The sequence below is a fragment of the Pongo abelii genome, chromosome 12, assembly GCF_028885655.2.
Source record: "Pongo abelii isolate AG06213 chromosome 12, NHGRI_mPonAbe1-v2.0_pri, whole genome shotgun sequence".
In the NCBI taxonomy this organism is placed as follows: domain Eukaryota; kingdom Metazoa; phylum Chordata; class Mammalia; order Primates; family Hominidae; genus Pongo; species Pongo abelii.
The window spans coordinates 45,108,634-45,116,393 of record NC_071997.2 but is presented as its reverse complement, the minus strand read 5'-3'; positions in this window follow the sequence as shown (position 1 = coordinate 45,116,393).

Genomic DNA, 7,760 nt, shown 5'->3' with positions numbered 1-7,760 from the left:
ATCTAGTCTTCCAAAACTGCCTTCACTAAGAGAACTTAATAGTCTCATCATTTGGTTGCAATGACTAATCCCCATTTTTAGTGAACAGAAAAAGTGCTTACAAAAATGTTTTAAGAAATTTGCAGTATTTTACTCCTCTGCCAGTTCTCCAAAGTCAATAGACACAAAATCAATTGTGTAAAATATTATGGGATAACACACAAAATACAATATCTCATCATAAAAAAGGATAAAGAAGAAATCAGTATTTTTACGGGATTATATTTATAGGTGTCTCTCCTGGAAAAAGCAATCTAAATTATTCTACAATATTCTGGCTCTACAATATTCTGGCTCCCATCATCTTTCTCTAAAGACAAAGAGCAACATAAGGCAACACAGCAAATACTAAAAAATTTGATACTGAACATGGCTGAATGTTTTACTTAGGTCTTCTGCAGTGGGATCAAGCACTATCAACTAAAATCATTCCCAAAACTGCTTTAAGCCTTATCTCATGGTTTGCAACCAGCAGGTTGTTTGCAGACATATAGAACTATTATAGTAATAACTCAAACGTCTCTTAGATTAAGATGGATAAGAAATAGCCTTTTGTGTTAGGGGCAATGTGTTGGAGAACTGCAAAAACTCTCCCCATCCTTGGAGAGTTGACCAAAATTTAACATGGCCTCTAAAAGCTTAAGCTCACGTCCATGAGGGCAACGCAGCCCTCTTTTGAGTTCTTGTTGGAAAAGCCAGGCTGTCAAAAAAATTTTACTGTTTGTTCTAGCCAACACCTAATAACAGCTCCCTGACTTCCCTTTTAAAAGACATTTACTAAAAAGGGCTCACAACTACGAATCCTCCTCTGTTCCTTTGAGATGTGTTTGTACGTCTTACAACTCAGGAGTGTCTTTCTCAAGGACCTGGAAGCCATCGCTCTGAAATGTAACCAGGAAGGACTGGGCCTGACTCCCAGTCTCTGTGGGAGGATAGTATTTTATCTTAGATAATTCCCAGATAGGAGACACAGCTGGCCTACTTGCGTTTATACAATGACCAGCCCTTTGTAATTTTTCACCTCCCTGACTCTACTTGAGCCCTCTCTTCCCACTCCCTATTCCCTTCATCTCTCTTTAAAACTCGCAGTCATCTCGGTGAAAATAGGAATGGAGCTCAGCCTTTCCACTCTGTCAGTAGTTGCGGAATAAAATCCTTTTTCAACGCTTCAATGTCCAGCTTCGTGTATCTCTGACATTGGTAGGCACATATTAAAACTCAGCTGGGCACGGTAGCTCGCGCCCGTAGTCCCAGCTACTCCGGAGGCTGAGGCAGAAGGATCGCTTGAGCCCAGCAGCTGGAGGCTGCAGCGAGCTATGATCGCGCCACTGCACTCCAGCCTGGGCATAGCGAGACCTCCGTCTCTAAATCAGAGGATTAAAAGCACACACACATAAAACCCCAGATCACTATCAAGACGGGCCTATAAATCTTAGAAGCTTGTCTCACAGGGCCATATCCTCAAAAGCCTAAGATAACTCCAAAGTGATCCCCCCCTAAACCTCATCCCCTCTTCTCTTCCCCCAAGGGCCCCGCTACTTCCTGCTTTCCCCGATTCCTAAATCCACCTCTCCCTAAGCGTCCTACGTCAAAGTCTACTTTCCAGGATGCTGAACTTCACCAAACGGAAGCTTACTCTCTTCCACGTTTGGGCTTTTTTCTATTTATCCCTGTCCCCTCAATTTTCGAGTTTCCTCACCCCACTTCCCTTTCCCTGACGCTCCGGGTCTAGATTTCCTCTTGGTTGATCCTAGTTTCCCACTCCGACCTCGGCTTCCTCCGCAAGCCGAGCGTCCCTTCCCTCCGCACTCCACTCGGAAGCCCTGGCTCTTCTTTCCGGGGGCGGCGGCCGGTGAGGGGTGCGCGGGACTCGGGCCACGCCCTGGTCGGCCATTTCGCACACTCGGGGCGCGCCCGGCGGGTTGGGCGCGCGAGGCCTGTCCTGGAGCGCAGGAGTTGAGGGGCTGAAGACCGGGCCGCCCCCGCCGCCGGGGCGGGAACTCACCTTCTCTGAGGCAGGGGCGGGCGTCTACAACTACTGTCCCCCGCCCCGCCAACGCCGCCAGCCAGGGGATAAGCCGCGGTGGAGGTGGCGGAGAGGCAGGAACAACCGCTGCCGCCGCCGCCGCCTCCGCCGCAGAGCAGGCTGGATGGGAGGAGGAGGCGGAGACCCGGCTTCCTGAGGGGAAGTCGCCGCCACTACCGGCTTATGACTGGACAGCGCAGACGCCATGGCGGCGAGGCGCGCTACTGCGCTTGCGCGGCGAGCCCAGTGCCCAGGAAGGCTCTTGAGCCCCGCCTTGCTGCTTGCTTCGCCGACTTGGCGTGGCAGTTCCCGGCGCGGCTCTAGCGTCTTGCTGGCGCGACTCTAGCGTCTTGCTGGCGCGACTGGTTTTGATCCTGTCCGTCTGCCCTCCTTTTTGGGGCAAGGAAAAGTTCGTGGGGTCGCTCGCCTTGGGAGAATGAATATAAAGCCAACAGTTAAAAAAAATAAAAAACTGGAAATTTACAGTTCCACCCTCAAAAGTATCTCAAAAATACATGATCTGTTGCCTTATCAACAGAACCTACGATATAGGTTCGTGTAACAAATGCGCAGTAAGCCAAACACCGACACATTCAGTGCTTGGGAGCGGGGGAAGGTTTATTCCGTTTGGCCAAAGCGAGAGAGCGGGAGAAGTCTCTCAAATACTGACATGCCTTTGAACGTAACTGGGGGGCTTTTATGAGTAAGGTAAGAATACAGAGGGTGGGATCCCCCATGATCAAAGCTGTTTCCTCCCTGGGACTCTAGGTCTCATCTGCCCCATTAGATGATGCTCCGTCGGGACCATCAAGGAGGTCTGCGTGACCTAAGGGTCATGGTTGTTTTGCTTGTGATAGGGTCTCGCGTTGTCGCCCAGGCTGGAGTGCAGTGGTGCGATCACCACTCACTGCAGCCTCGACCTCCCAGGCTCAAGCGATCCTCTCACCTCTGCCTCCCAAGTAGCTGGGACCGCAGACATGCACACATGCCCGGGTGATTTATGTTCATTTTTTTATAGAGATTGGGCAGGGGGTGGGGATGTCTTACTATGTTGCCCAGGCTGGTCTTGAACTTCTGGGCTCAAGTGATCCACTAACCTCGGCCTCCCAAAGTGCTGGGATTACAGGCGTGAGCCACCGTGCCAGGTCCATTGTTCTTTAAAAGAAAAACAAGTTCATCAATCTTGCCTGCACTCTGGGGTTAGGATATGAAGTTAATCAATTACTAGTGACTACCCTCTACTGAAATGACTACGTGCAAGCAAGCATGCATGGAGGAAGAAAAGGACAAAGAAAAGGAATATAAGTAAAACAAAACATTTTATGATCTTTACAATAAAGCCTCAGTTATAATCTTTCCTTTATTATACCCTAAATACAGAGTAGATTAAGCACAATCCTTTGTCATCATACGTCGTCATCATTGGTCCATAAATGACCTTTTTCTCTCTCTCCCTGTTGCTCTTTCAGCATGTACATCTATAATATACATTATACACACAAATATGTATGTATGTATGTATCTCATCATCTCATCCCCTGTTTCCCAAAGAAATCACTAACCTGGTTTGTATTCATCATTTCCTTTCTCTATTTATTATCACACATAGGCATGGCTAAAACACATTTAGATTGTTTTTAAACTTTATAAGATTTACACCTTTATGCAGTACGCTGGGTTTCACTTAATATTTTGAATTTCGTATAAGCTGTTGAAGACAGCTGTAATTTGTTCATTTCACTGCTGGACACGACTCCACTGATTTTCCTGTTGATGGGCACGTCTCCTGGTATACTGTGGAAGAGTTTATTTAGGGTATTCTCTACTTTCCTGTCACATTGCCGTTGCCTTATTTCAGATTCTCATCATCTCTTGCTAGAAACGTGCTAAGATCTCCCTCTGACTTCAACTGCTCCAGTCTACTCTCCATATTGCTGCCAAAGGGTTCTATCTAAAAGTCATTACTGGCTCCCCAATGTCTGTTGGAAAAGGTCAAACTGAGTATTATGAAGTTTCTGTGCACCTCCCTGATCTCATTATCTTTCCACTGCCCTTACCTCCCCACCCTGCTATTACTTGTGATTCAGCAACATTAAACCTATACTGATTCCTGTAAATACCACACTATTGCAAAACTCAACTCACAGTACTGTATACCCTTCTCCCTCTTTCTGGAATGCTCTCTTCTCCACTTCCTCATGAATTTCTCTTTCCCTCAGAAATAAATATTCTAAATTCAGCATTTTTCATTTCCATGTATTTCTTTATAATTTTACTACATATGTATGTACCCCTAAGTAACATGAAATATTGCATTGCATGGTTTAAAACTTTACGTAGGTGTTATTATACATACTGTTTATTCATCTGCAATGTTTTTTACATGCCTTTTTTATATTAACTCATGCTGATATGTGAGGTTCTCATTCACTTTCACAGTTCAATAATATTCCATTGTATGAATGCACCACTACTTACCCTTTCTCCTACATGTTTTCGGTAGACACTGAGTTTGTTTCTTATTTTTGCTCCTCCAGTTGGTGCTGCTTTAACGTTCTTGTGCAGTCTCCTTGTGTACGTGGATCAAAGTTTCTCCAGGTTTTATACTTTGGAGATGTTTTTCACAAGGAGGCCTCAGACATATTTCTTACTTCTCTGAACTTTCATTTTTTTCATCTTCAAAATGGCCACAATATCCACCTCAAAGGGTGCCGTGAAACTTGTGGTAACATAAGCAAAGAACAATGTCACACATTCGAAGAGATGCTGCTGTTAGAATAGCTTTCAAATGTATATGAAACACTAGGACATAAAACGCAGTAGTCTGGTGCCAGAATGGTAAAGAGAAGTATACTACTTATCCATCTGTAGCTCCCGCAATAGCCTCCCAATTGTAGTTGTTGCACCTGTCACGCTGTTTCTTGGCCTTCATGTCTCTGCACATGCTGCCATGTCCTTGGGTCTGAAGTGATCTCCTCTGGTTCTGAGGTTCTGGTCACCCTCCCTACTTCTCTTGTCTGTCTCTTCTCTGGAGCTTTCGCTGGTTCCTCAGAGCCCTGGATACCCTTCCCCTTAGCCTCCTATCTCTCACCACCTTTACATGTTCTTCCACAATCCCCTTTAAAGGTCAATGTCTTGAAGACAGGGCCTACATTTTACACATCTTTATTTTATTTTATTTTATTTTATTTTATTTTATTTTATTTTATTATTTTTTGAGACAGAGTGTCGCTCTGTTGACAGGCTGGAGTTCAGTGGCGTGATCTCGGCTCACTGCAACCGCTGACTTCCTGGTTCAAGTGATTATCCTGCCTCAGCCTCCTGAGTAGCTGGGATTACAGGCATGTGCCACCATATCCAGTTAATTTTTGTATTTTTGGTAGAGACAGGGTTTCACCATGTTGGCCAGGATCGTCTCGATCTCCTGACCTTGTGATCTGCCTGCCTCGGCCTCCCAAAGTCCTGGGATTACAGACGTGAACCACCGTGCCTATTTTGCTTTATTTTTTGAGAAAGGGTCTTGCTCTGTCACCCAGGCTGGAGTGCAGGGGTATGATCGTGGCTAACTGCAGTCTTCTCCTGGGCTCAAGTCATCCCCCAGCCTCAGGCTCCTGAGTAGCTGGGACTACAGGTGTGCTCCACCACACCCAGCTAATTTTTGTATTTTTTGTAGAGACGGGGCTCTCACTATGTGGACAAGGCTGGTCTCAAACTCCTGGACTAAAGTGATCCTCCTGCCTAGGCATCTCAAAATGGTAGGATTACAGGTGTGAGCCACCATGCCCAGCCTTACTCATCTTTATATCTGGGGCAGTGGGCACAGTGCCTGATACATGGGCTGATAAATGCATGCAGGATGAGTGAATTTAGGAATTCTTGGGAGGAAAGGATTGCACAACTAAGGATTTCTTGGAGCCAGAGGGAGAAAGAGGGAAGCAAGCATGCTGTTTTAGTAAGAACACATGGACTAGAGAGTGTGAAGTTTTGTCAAGGATGTAATTATGCAGGACATCATGGATAATCAAGGAGGGCACCTGTTCCTGTCACCCTGGAATGTGAGTGGTAGGTGTGCACAAGAACTTCTTCCTTGATCAGGTCCCTCACACAGTGTATGAAATGAATGAATGAATCAGTCAGTGAATGTACTTGAAAGCAGTGAGCTTCTCCCCAACTCTGGGCCTATTTGACATTGCCAGGTATTAAGCTATTATTAATCTAAGCATGGGTTGGCAAACATTTTGTATAAAAGGTCAGATAGTAAATATTTTCAGCTTTGTGGGCCATATGTTCTCTGTTGCAGTTATCCAACTCTGCTGTTGCAGTGTGAAAGGAGCCATAGAAAATATGCAAAAAAAAATGAGTGCAGCTGTTTTCTAATACATTTTTATTTATTGTCACTGAAATTGGAATTTCATGTGTCACAAAATAGTTTTTTTTTTTTTTTTTTTGAGGTAGGGTCTTACGCTGTCACCCAGGCTTAGTGCAGTGGCACAGTTTCGTCTCACTGCAGCCTTGACCTCTGGGGCTCAAGTTATCTTTCCACATCAGCCTCCCGAGTAGCTGAGACCACAGTTGTGCATCAACATGCCTGGATAATTTTGTTTACTTTTTATAGAGATTAGGTCTCACTATGCTGTCCAGGCTGGTCTCAAACTCCTGGGCTCAAGCTATTCTCTTGCTTTGTCCTCCGGAAGTGTTGCTATTACAGGCATGAGCCATGGCACCTGGCCAAAATAGTCTTTTGATTTTTTTCCCAACCATTAAAGAAGGTAAAAACCATTCTTAGTTTGGAGGTAAAGGAACCTTGACCTTGGTCTAATTGAACCTTAGCTCTGGATACAAAGGAGGTCAAATCCAGGGATAAGGGCTGTCCTTTAACTGAAGTAGTCTTCCCATGTAAAATCTTGCAGCTCCTTTGATCTGCCACTAGATGGTGATCATTGCAGGTGTGTGGCTCAGCCAGTGGGTCTTTCAAGGAGATGACTGGAGCTCTTCCAGGTATGATAGATTAACAGCTACAGTATTAATACAGACACACAAGCTGTCCCAATGATTCAAGACGTATCACAAACCACATGGATTTGATTGCTATCTACACTCTTTCACACTTATTTGTACATATTCCCTGAATTGCAACATAGAGGGGAAATGTACTCACTCTCTCAAGGCCTCTGAGGTTATTAGCTCAAAGGCTCAGAGCAGTAATACAAACACAAACTACAGTTAAAGATTTGGAGGCTGCAAAGTGGCATCTGGGAACAGATCCTACCCATGATGCAATTTAACAAGTAAAGCCCCTTCTTACGTTAAGAGGATACTTGAAGCCATGCCTAGCCTTTTGATGATACACTGATAACTCTCCCAAAACAGCCCCCACTCCTGGTCTCATCATGTCCCTTTCTTCTACCTTTGAGCTGTGCGATTAGGGACCCAGCATGACCCTTGCTTCGTAAATCCTCCATCAATTGCCTCTCACATTCTTTAGGGTGAGGGAGTGCTGGGTATCCATAGGAATGTTCTCGGCTTGTGTGTGTATATGTGTGTGCTGGGGAGTGGGGAGTTCAGCTGAAATAGAGACAGAGCGATGGCCTGGACATCCTGTTCCATAGTGGTAATTTTTGTCATCCCCTTGTCTGAAATCTCCCAGCTCAGCCTCTTTCCTGGACCAGGAGCTCCTTGGCTTGAGCTATTTCAT